The sequence below is a fragment of the Lactuca sativa genome, chromosome 2, assembly GCF_002870075.4.
Source record: "Lactuca sativa cultivar Salinas chromosome 2, Lsat_Salinas_v11, whole genome shotgun sequence".
NCBI classification, from domain to species: domain Eukaryota; kingdom Viridiplantae; phylum Streptophyta; class Magnoliopsida; order Asterales; family Asteraceae; genus Lactuca; species Lactuca sativa.
This window is the reverse complement of record NC_056624.2, coordinates 97279998-97292628: the sequence shown is the minus strand read 5'-3', so window position 1 is coordinate 97292628 and position 12631 is coordinate 97279998.

The window sequence follows — 12631 nt, the reverse complement described above, 5'->3', positions numbered from 1 at the left end:
CTACGATTGCAAATCGAATTGTACTTGTGCATATAGTTACTAGACTTATCCAAGTGGGAGACTGTTGGAATAATGTCTAAGGCTAAAACTATATTAGGCAAGTATTTGACCCGATTGTGCATGGTCCTTTTGGGTTGCCTTCACCATAGCAACTTGACAGGATGATTTATTATGAGAGAATATATATTATTAATATATTATGAGAATAATATAAGGATTAATAATATTGTTATTTGATTAATATAAGTCATAAATTAATTAGAATTAATTTGGTGACTTAAAGAGATTAATTAAATAAGAGGGTATAAACTGTCAATTGTTTGATAGCTACACTTTGGGCTATAAATTCTTTATGGATAGGTTGGACGATTTCTAGGGCTTAGGATAAGCCACAAATCGTCCAAGGGCTTATCTTGGAAAGGATTTGGATTGCTTTGAGTAAAAGTTATCCAATTAGGGTTTAAGGGTGAAACCCTAGGAGCCTTACAAGTATAAATAGACCCTTGGGGAAAGGGAAATCGACACCTCTGAAAAAGAAAAGAAACCATGGCCGATTTCTTCCCTCTCCTCTCTCTTAAATCATCCTCTTGCTAGTTGGTTTTTGTAAGCCATTAGAGGAGTGACATTTGTGACTCTAAAGCTCCAAGAACAAGAAGATAAAACAAGTGTTTCAAGGTAAGCTTCTAACTCTGATTTTGTATTGTTCTTATACTCTATTAGCTATTAAAAGTCTTGGATCCAATGCATGTTTTATTAGAGAAACCTAAATCCAAGCATTAGGCTTCGTATGTGCACATAGGAATGTTCATATGGCCAAAACCCATTAGAATTGGTCTCGTGAGTGGACAAAATTATTGTTTGTGCATCTGCATGGGATTCTGCTATTAGATTAGGAGGTTTTCAAGGTTTCCATCTGAGATCTGGGATAACTTTGTGTTCGTTTGGTCCTTATCTGGAAGAGCGGTTTGAGATGTGGTATGTCTGCAACATCATTTGCTGGTAGTTTGAACCCTAAGTGGCGGAGAACCGGCAATTTTGGTTGAAGGATCATTGTTATGTTTGATTTTATGATTTCAGAAGAATTGGTCTTAAGGATTTGTGGTTCGGGTATGCAGAACTTTGTTTGAGGATTTGGTCAGGACGAAGGTGCAGAGCAAGTTATCATCAGATGTATGTGTTTTGGAATGCAAGATTTGTCTTTGCGTCAAGAAGATGTTGGATAAGGAAGATTTTTGTAGCCAGTGGTTCCTTTCAGAATGTCGTTGAATCGATCAAGAGGCGTTTGGGATGCTCAGGTTGAGCATCGAGTGCTGAGGGATTCCTCAACTCGTTGTATAGATTGTTATCCATGTTCTAGGGTGGGTTGTATTGATCAGTAAATCAACTTCAGAGTTTGGTATGTTTAGTCTCACATGGGTTTTGTGCAAGTAGTGTATTGGGTTATTGGGTTAGTTGTCAATGCATTCTCGATCGTTGGTTTTTTTGTTCATCATCAAAAGTGGAGGTTCTTCAAAAGTTTCAAGTTGTGTCAGTTGAAGTTCCATGGAGCATCAACCTATCGTCAAGTTCCATATATTTTATATTTCCGTTGGTTTCTGGGTATGTTTACCTTCAATTGTGGTGTGAAATTTTAATGCATAGCAGCCCTAAGTTTTGCCAAAATTTCTAGACCACCTTGGGCGTTTTCTCGAGAGAGTTACGTATTGGTGGAATCTGTTCAATTTTAATCAAGGTGTGGGATCTTTTATCGATCATTCATGAGGATGTTTCTTATTAACGATTGAGGTTCGTCTAGTTTTTCGTTGGTATCAGTCTGTGATGTGAAAGGAATTGACCTTGATAGAAGAGTATGGCTCATGTTGTGATCAGATGGCATTAAGAGGGATGTTGTTTGGGTTCCTGCAAATTGGTGGACTGATGGTAGGGTATCTTTAGTTCCCTGTGGTGTTGGTCGCAAGTCTTCGGGCTATGGATGTGATGTCGACAAGATCGGTTTAGTACCGTGAGCTTATCGTTTAGTGGATAGGAGGTGTCACGATGTATCGTGAACCCGTGGCTGTATGGTTTATATGGGTAAGACCCGATAGTCTTTTGATTTAGACTCTTAGTTCTCAGATCGTTAGCTTTCTTGGCTTATTTGGGTGTTAGTGTGTTGTGGGAGTCAGGAGATTTGATGATCAGCTGGTTTGGATCGTCTAGGCAGTTAAAGATTGTTAGGAATGATGGTTGTGCACCAGTAGTTGCTTGTAGAGTGTTTGCACTACGAACTTTGGTTTCTTCAGGGTTGTATATCAGGAGTATGGTTACCAATGTTGGGCATTGGTTATGGAATCTCGAGCCATGAAGTCCATTGTGAATGTCTCGAGCAATCCGTCAAGTGGGGGTACACGTGAGCTGGCATGGGGTTCGGATGTAGCGTGAGAATTTTTGGACTAACCATCCTTATCCTCGTGGGATCAATAGGTTGGTGATGACTTGTCACGAAGTCAAGCGCATATTTGAGATTGTTAGGCGCAACCTCTGAATTGGGTATTTGGTGTAATCCACTATCGGTATATTTTGAGAATTCTTTCTGCATAGTAGAATGGTATTCCTAATAAAGGACTAGGAGTGGGTGTGATGAATGAATGATCAGTAGTCCTAGGGAATAATCTTCTGGGGTTTATATTGATGGGTTCATGTTTTATGGAAGCTCAAGGTTTGAGTGGTTATCGTTGTGTTATGAGGTCTTCCAGTTGGAAAGAGTAAGGTAGTCATTTCAGTTCTTAGGAATGGCAATTGGGCTTCTTTCTTTTGGTGTTTCAAAGGTTCCACATTCTTCATCAACTTCCAAGCCTCCCAAGAGGACCCAAAGAGCTACAAAGGTTGTTATTTCTTCACCTCTTCTTTGTTTGGTGTTTTAATCTTTCTAAAACTTGCAAGAAGATCCTTGGTGGGTATAAAATGTTAATGTTATTTCAAATAAAAAATTTAAAGTCTTCCGTTGCCATATTTTCAAGTTTATGAAACTATTTTTGAACTAAAACCCAACACACACACACAACAATACGCATACAATTCATGCACACATGAGCATTCAGTTTGACTGGACCACCTCGCAAGGCCTATAATACAAGTGGATCGCTTTCTGAGCCTGTAGTATATAGTTGGACTACTCTCCTGAGCCTGCAACATAAAGTTGGATTGCTCTCTAGAGCCTAGAGTACAGGGCTGAACCGCCTGAGTATCTTGGCCTACAGTATAGAGCAGGACCGCCTCAACCCAACAAAAATATGTTGACATATGCAAACAAACAAAAAATAATTAGCAAACATATGTAATCATAACATATCTACCAGACTAACATATCACTATGAAAAAACAACATCATACACACAATGATACATAGTGCAGTACAAGGTATAGTGAGAAAATTCACCTCACAGGCTAGCAAACAATCAACACAGCTCACTCGAAACAAATACTAGTGCTACGAGCCACCTATACAGTAATTAGAGGCACATCCTCAATCTATAGCTTAAAAACCTTCAGGTTGACCAAAAGTCAACTTGGTCAAAAATTCAATGGTCAATGTCAATCCCAGCTGGCCACCACGTTATGGCCAAGCATAGGCCACGTTATGGTAGCTTCACAACAAAACAATCATCAGACTGTCTACCACCATGTCGTGGTGATCAAACCACCAAGTCGTGGCATATGCTCTGTCCAACTTGATGGATTAAACTCTTAATCTCTTGAGTCACTCATTCATATTTTCCATGAGGCTTTCTTGCACCTAAATGTATCAAAAGAATCTTTGTTTTATGAACATGCATGTCCAATGAATTCCTTTTCCAAGATGGGTAAAATATTGTCACACCCCAAAACCAAGAACGGCGGAAACGTTATGGGGCGGAGGACGTCATGTATAGTATCATAACAATGCAAAGTAGTAAATAAGCAACAACATCATCCATTGCATTAATAGTATAATTTCATACAAGTGTGTTCTTTAATAGTAATAAGACACCAAAAAGAATAATCAAAATAAAAGACGAGTCTTGAAGATGCTCCATCTTCTCAAAACCTAATCATCGGTACCTTTCTACTGGTGACCTGAGAACACAAGTCATTTTGAAAGCGTAGATCAACATTAAAGCTGGCGATTTCATAAGTATTTAGTGTCAAGTTTGTATAATTTTGATGAAAATGTTTGTAATTGAACAATGTAAATGTTTGTATATGTTTGAAAACTCCTAGAAAATCCTATATTTTCTACTAGTATAAAAAGTAGTCTTCTACCAAGACCCGACTGTTTTGTATGTTTGTCTCTTTGTAAAAGTGAAACCTTTTCCCAAGTATGACTATCATTACCAAAATATAGTTTTAGATTACCCTTTATGTGAGAAGATCACAATTTGAATATAATGGGAAAATGTATATGTGTACTGCAGTATTATTTGTGATATGATTGTTACCATACTAATCTGACTATAACACGACGATGAAAGACGTTGGAAGAAATGACATTTGGCACCCGTAGACTTGCAAGTCCCACTGTAGCGAACAGCAAAGGTGTACGATAGTCAATCCAGTATAGATCTATACGCAAACTCACGCTCTCCCTCCAGGAGATTCTGGTTACAAAACGTGACATAACAAAATGGTCGATGTGTCATGAAGTAGTATCTCACATTATGTTATCTCTAAATCTTGTTATAGTATACTTGTTATAGTAATAGTATTCTATGTATAGTATTCTCTGTATAGTACCCTTTGTATAGTATTCTCTGTTATAGTATTCTCTGTTATAGTATTCTCTGTTATAGTATCCTCTGTTATAGTATTCTTTGTTATAGTATTTGTATATGATAGTATTCTCATAAACTATACCTATTATAGTTTACTAGTAAGTTATGTATATGAATAAATGAATGTATACCTTTGCTACCCAAAGGTACTTAACTGATTGAATAGAACTTTTATGTCCACATATGCATACATAATATATATATCTAATATTTAGACGACCTTCGGAAAACTGACTGATACCCTAAGTCCACATCCAAACAAGGAAAAGGAAATAAAGCGAGTTAGCAGTCCTAAGTCCTTCAAGCATTATGTATATAACTGTAACACCGTGAATTTCAAAATAATTTTTCGCAATATAAAAAAAAACATTTCTCATTTAATTTCATAAAAACATTAAGTTTCAAATTCCAATCTGTATCATACAAATCCCAAGATCACATAAATATATCAAAGTCCCCTGCGTGTGTACAGATCAAGCCGGCGCCTTCCCACGGTCATCGCTAGTACCTGAAACAACAACACTAACACTGTAAGCACGAAGCTTAGTGAGTTCCCCAAAATACCACACATAAAACACATATTAGCCACTCGAGGCTATAACTCTATGGGTCCGTGCACCCAACTCTGTGAACCCTCAGGTTCTAACTCTAGGAACCTTCCGGTTCCAACTCTGAAATCATGCACAACATAAATCACATAGAAATAATGCAGTACAACACATGGCATACACATAACATACATACACTAACACATAGTTCTGATTACCTACTCAAGGTAAAGTATAGTGAGAAGACTCACCTCGCGTGTCTCGGTATCTCACGAATCCTGGAAATCCCTCGTGCTCGATCCTCCGAGCTCTAATCCTCCTATAACATCACATGACTCTAATTAACACTTTTTATCTCTAAGGTTGACTATCCCTAAGAAGTCAACACAGGTCAACGGTCAACGGTCAACTTTGACCGGACTCGGCGAGTGCACACGGCAACTCGGCGAGTCTAGACGTTCTCACCAACTCTCTAGGATTCCCTTTCTACACGTCAAGTACTCCCCCTGACTCGACGAGTTTCACCTGGCAGAAATCGCGGGGCCACCCCGACTCAACTCGCCGAGTCTCAAGAATGACTCGGCGAGTCCCAGCTCGACTCAGTCCACTTGACAACCCTCTCTAACTCGCCCTGACTCACTGAGTCAACCCATGACTCGACTGGACCACTCACTGGCCGGTCCAAGGCAATCTTCAAGCTACTCGCCGAGTCTGCTCATCGAACTCGGCGAGTCCATGCCATGCAATCACTCAAACTTGCTTCTAAGGTCAAATCTATTCCAATAATTCATAGATCTGGCCTTCCTAGACTGATTCACCACGTAAAGCCCCAGACTTGGTGCATAAACAACCTCTATATGACCATATATGAAGAATTATCAACAAATCTCACTAGTCAAGGTCATAACCTCCATTGTTCTCTATAAAGCTTGATGAATGAGGCTCTCTGGACCTCTATGGATCCAGATCCGAAGTCTCATCACTAGCAAGGGACTATTTGGCCATCCAATCAACTCAACAAGGTCACAAGAAACCCTAAAATCAATTATACTTCACAAAACAGGAGATGAGCCGAAATCATACCTTTAGATTGAAGGGCTAAGCTTCAAATCCACCGAATAGCAGTCTCCTTTGCCTCCTCTTGGCTAGAACCTCCCTCTTCTTTGCTAAACAACACACAAATGTCAAGAAATGCTTCCTTTCTCTCTCAAATCGCTAAAGCACTCCAGGGTTTCTCTCTATGGACTGTTCGGTGCAAATGACGGCCATAAGGCCCTTTAAATAGGTCCCAAACCCGAGAAATTTAGGGTTTCATTAAACAGCGTGGACTCGCCGAGTCCATATCCTGGACTCGCCGAGTCCAGACGAATCTCGCGTCCAGAATCGCGACCCTACTCGGCGAGTCTGAGCTCCAACTCGTCGAGTCCCCTCTCAAAACACCAAAAAAAATCAAAACAATAAAATACCTGGAAATCCGAGCTGTTACAACTCTCCCCCACTAGAACTAGACTTCGCCCTCGAAGTCTCGCTCTGAAAATAGCTCCGGATGCTGCTCCCGCATCTCGCGCTCCGGCTCCCAGGTCGTCTCTGATCCCTTCCGGTGTTGCCACTGAACCAACACTAGAGGTACCTCCTTGTTCCTCAGAACCTTGATCTTCCGATCTCTGATGGCTTCTGGTCTCTCGGCATAATTCAGGCTCGCATCCACCTGAATATCCTCTAATGGAACTACTGCCGACTCATCGGCAATACATTTCCTCAATTGCGACACATGAAAAGTGTCGTGGATTTGCCCCAACTCTGCTGGCAATTCCAAACGATAGGCTACCCGGCCTACCCTCGCAATCACGCAAAATGGCCCAATATACCGGGCCCCAACTTGCCCCTCTTCCTGAATCGAATCACTCATTTCCAAGGAGAGACCTTCAGGAGAACGAAGTCGCCGACCTAAAACTCAAGCTCGGACCGGCGTCTGTCTGCATAACTCTTCTGTCGGCTCTAGGCGGTCAATAACCTCTGTCTGACCTGTTGAATCTGCTCTGTCGTCTGAAGCACGATCTCTGTACTGCCCATCACTCTCTGCCCAACCTCTCCCCAGCAAATGGGGGTCCGACACCTCCTACCATACAACAGCTCAAAGGGTGGCATACCAATGCTCGAATGATGGCTGTTGTTGTAGGAAAACTCTGCCAAGGGTAAATACGCATCCCAGCTACCCCCGAAATCCAACACACATGCTCGAAGCATGTCCTCAAGCGTCTGAATCGTCCGCTCACTCTGACCGTCTGTCTGGGGATGATATGCGGTACTAAAATGCAATCTAGTACCCAACTCCTCATGAAATTTCTTCCAGAATCTGGAAGTGAAGCGCACATCACGGTCTGAAACAATCGAGATCGGCACCCCATGTCGAGATACCACTTCTCTCACATATAACTCTGCCAACTTCTCCGCTGAAGAACTCTCACTGATGGCAAGGAAGTGAGCGCTCTTCGTCAACCTATCCACAATCACCCAAATTGCATCAACTCCTCTAGCAGTCCTCGGCAATTTGGTGATGAAATCCATAGTGATCTGTTCCCACTTCCATTCGGGAACCTCCAATGGCTGCAACTTGCCATGCGGTCTCTGGTGCTCGGCCTTAACCCTACGGCAGGTCAAGCACCTCTCAACGAAACATGCGACGTCCCTCTTCATACAGGGCCACCAATACTCTTTCCTCAAATCCAAATACATCTTCGTAGCCCCCGGATGGATCGAAAATTTCGACTGATGAGCCTCCTCCATCAAGGAAGTGCGCGTACCACCCACAAACGGTACCCAAATACGACCCTGAAAAGTCATAAGCCCTCGACCATCCGTAACGAACTCTGAAACCAAACCAACGACCCGTTCCCTCTTCTGCATCTCCGGCTGCACAGCCTCAGCCTGTGCCCCACGAATGGCATCCAATACCGGAGCTATCACGGTCAATCTCAAACATACATTTCGCAATGGAGTGCTCTCCGCCCTGCGGCTCAACGCATCGGCCACCACATTGGCCTTGCCCGGGTGGTACAGGATCTCACAATCATAATCCTTGACCACATCTAATCACCTCCTTTGACGCATATTTAGATTGGGCTGATCCATCAAGTACTTCAAGCTCTTATGGTCCGTGTATATCGTACACCGAACCCCATATAAGTAGTGACGCCAAATCTTGAGGGCGAACACTACTGCCCCCAACTCTAGATCATGCGTGGGATATCTCGTCTCATGAGGCTTCAGCTGCCTCGATGCATATGCTATCACATGACCCCTCTGCATCAACACCGCACCCAACCCCAAAATCGATGCATCACAATATACTACAAAATCCTCCAACCCTTCCGGGAGAGCTAATATCGGGGCTTCGCACAACCTCTGGCGAAGTGTCTCAAAGGAGGTCTGCTGCTCGGGACCCCATGAGAATGCAACACCCTTCCGGGTCAATCTGGTGAGCGGCACTGCGATCTTGGAGAAATCCTTGATAAATCTCCGCTAATACCCTGCTAATCCAAGGAAGCTCCTGATCTCAGAGGGAGACTTTGGCACCTCCCAACTCATCACCGCCTCAACCTTGGCCGGATCGACCAGAATCCCTTCCTGGTTAACGAGATGTCCTAGGAACTGGACCTCCCGTAACCAGAAATCACACTTGGAGAACTTTGCATAAAGCTTCTCCGATCTCAGTACCCCAAGGACCTCCCTCAAATGCTCCTCATGCTGCTCTCTCGATCTCGAGTACACCAGAATATCATCGATAAATACAATCACCGACCGATCCAACATCGGCCTGCATACCCTGTTCATGAGATCCATGAACACCGCCGGGGCATTGGTGAGCCCAAAAGGCATCACCATAAACTCATAATGCCCATATCGCGTCCAGAATGCTGTCTTCTGGACGTCCTCATCCCGCACTCTCACCTGATGATATCCCGACCTCAAGTCGATCTTGGAAAACCAAGATGCTCCCTGCAACTGATCAAATAAATAGTCGATCCTCGGCAACGGGTAACGGTTCTTGACCGTCAGCTTGTTCAACTCCCGGTAAGCAATACACATCCGGTGTGAACCATCCTTCTTCTTGACGAACAGAATAGGTGCTCCCCACGGCGAGCTGCTCGGCCGAATGAATCCCTTCCCCAGCAACTCCTGAAGCTGCGAGGATAACTCTTGCATCTCTGGAGGTGCAAGATGATAAGGCACCTTAGCTATAGGCGCGGCCCCCGGAACCAAATCAATATTAAACTCCACTTGCCTCACAGGAGGTACTCCTGGCAGCTCCTCGGGAAAGACATCTGGAAACTCACGCACCACCGGTACCTCCTCAACTGAACTCGGTCTCTCGGAAGTCGCTCGCGTATCCAACACATATGCCACAAAACCCTTATAGCCCTGCTGTAGACACTGCCTCGCCCTAGCGGCCGAACAAAAGGCTGATCCCGAACGGGTACCCTCGCCGTACACCGAAAGAACTCCCCCACTAGGGTCTCGTATAGTCACCAGCTGACGCTCACAGTCGATAACCGCGCCGAAACGGCTCAACCAGTCCATGCCCACAATGACACAAACATCACCCATCGCAATAGAAATCAGATCAATCGGAAACTCAACCCCGAAAATCTCTAACACACATCCCCGGAAAACCTCCGCGGCACAAATCACTCTATCATCAGCTATGGAAACTCTCAGAGGCCGACTCAATGTCTCACGACTAACACTGATATGCTGACTAAAGGCCAAAGATACAAAAGACCGACTCGCACCCGAGTCAAATAACACTAAAGCAGGTACGGAATTCACAAGAAAGGTACCAGCCACAACATCGGGCACAGCGCGGACCTCCTCCGCAGTCAGCTGGAAGGCTCTCCCTCGAGCTCTCGGCGTCTCAGCCTTCACAGGCCGACTCTCTGTAGCTCTGATGGCGGCAGGAGAAGACCCCTGAGATGCTCCACGCAACTGCGGACACTCGGCCTTCCGGTGTCCGGTCTGGTTGCAGTGAAAACACACTGCAAACCCCTTGGGGCAGTCCTTAGCCATGTGCCCCTCCTTGCCACATTTGTAGCAAGACCCCGCTCGGCAAACTCCATCATGACCCTTGCCGCACTTTCCGCAAGTGCGGCCCTTCTGGCTCCCTGGTCTGGGATCAGCAGGCTTGGCCCACTTGGCGGTCGGCTGCGACTGTGCCGGTCGCCGATCCCTCCCCTGAGACTCCGCCTCCTCCCTGGCCTGAGTCTCAAGCTCAATCTCCCTCTTCCGGGCATTTGCCTGAAGCTCGGCAAATGTCCGGTACGAGGAGTTCGCAGCGAACTCCCAAATATCCCGCCTCAAGATGCTCAAGTAGCGGCTCATACGTGCCTGCTCAGTGGACACGTGCTTAGGGCAGAACATCGCCCTCTCGTGGAACATCCTCGTGATCGCTGTAACAGACTCAGTACCCTGCTTGAGGGTCAGAAACTCCTGTGCCAAACGCTCCCTCTCCACCTGGGGAACGTACTCATCCCGAAACATGGTGGTGAACCTCTCCCAGGTCACCGCAGAAAGCTCAGCAGGCGTATAATGCGCCGTCACAAACTTCCACCAGTCCTTCGCTCCCAAGCGAAGCTGGTTCAGCGCGAACCGGACCTTCAAATGCTCAGGAGACGAGCAAGTGAAGAAACACCCCTCAATATCAGATATCCACCTCATAGCTGCCACCGGATCCTGAGTACCATCAAACTCTGGTGGTTTTGTGTTGCTGAACTCACGGAACAGCAACGCATCCCCACCCTGCGGCCTCGCAGCAGCAATCGTTGCGGTAGCCGCTGCAGCAGCAGCCTCAGAAAGAGCGGGATAACGCTCATCAAACGTCTCAATCAATGTGGTCTTTATAGACCCAAACATCTCCGGTATCTCTGCCCTGATGGCCGCAGCCACCTCCTCCTGAATGATCCGGCGGATCTCCTCCTCACTGGTACCACTGCTCTCGGGCATCAAACGTGTCCTCACCATGATCTACCTCTGAAATACAACATACGATAAATTAGAATCCACACGAGTATGCTCACACTCGTCAACTCTTTCCTCCTTGATTCTTGGCATTCCAAAGATTCTGACTTGGGCTGCACACCGCTCCGGTGCTTCGAGTAGTACGGGCCCAATACTATTGTCCGCACCGCACCAGAATACACTCCAAGTCCTTCTCTTTGGATCCCAGGTCTCAAGTACTCTATCATGCATAGACCACTCTCTAATAGATCTCTCATAAGTCCCTCGCTGCTACCTACTCACTCTCAAGCATCTCATAGCAGCTCACCTCTCCCTAGGCTAAGGCATCACAAATCAGGCCACTCTAGTCCTAATAGCAATACCTAGCCTACTCTAGCATGCGGATACATCATATCAATATTAATATCACATAATATATAAAGGTATTTTGGGAAATCACCGTTCGGGCGCTGACTGATCGTACACACATCTCTTGCTCTGTGTTTTGCAAAAATCTTTTACTCTTTTTGAAAATACATCTCAAATCCTCAGTTTGAGTTCAAATACGCCCGAAGGTGTACTCGAATCCCTCAAACCAAGGCTCTGATACCAACTTGTAACACCGTGAATTTCAAAATAATTTTTCGCAATATAAAAAAAAAACATTTCTCATTTAATTTCATAAAAACATTAAGTTTCAAATTCCAATCTGTATCATACAAATCCCAAGATCACATAAATATATCAAAGTCCCCTGCGTGTGTACAGATCAAGCCGGTGCCTTCCCACGGTCATCGCTAGTACCTGAAACAACAACACTAACACTGTAAGCACGAAGCTTAGTGAGTTCCCCAAAATACCACACATAAAACACATATTAGCCACTCGAGGCTATAACTCTATGGGTCCGTGCACCCAACTCTGTGAACCCTCAGGTTCTATCTCTAGGAACCTTCCGGTTCCAACTCTGAAATCATGCACAACATAAATCACATAGAAATAATGCAGTACAACACATGGCATACACATAACATACATACACTAACACATAGTTCTGATTACCTACTCAAGGTAAAGTATAGTGAGAAGACTCACCTCGCATGTCTCGGTATCTCACGAATCCTGGAAATCCCTCGTGCTCGATCCTCCGAGCTCTAATCCTCCTATAACATCACATGACTCTAATTAACACTTTTTATCTCTAAGGTTGACTATCCCTAAGAAGTCAACACAGGTCAACGGTCAACGGTCAACTTTGACCGGACTCGGCGAGTGCACACGGCAACTCGGCGAGTCTAG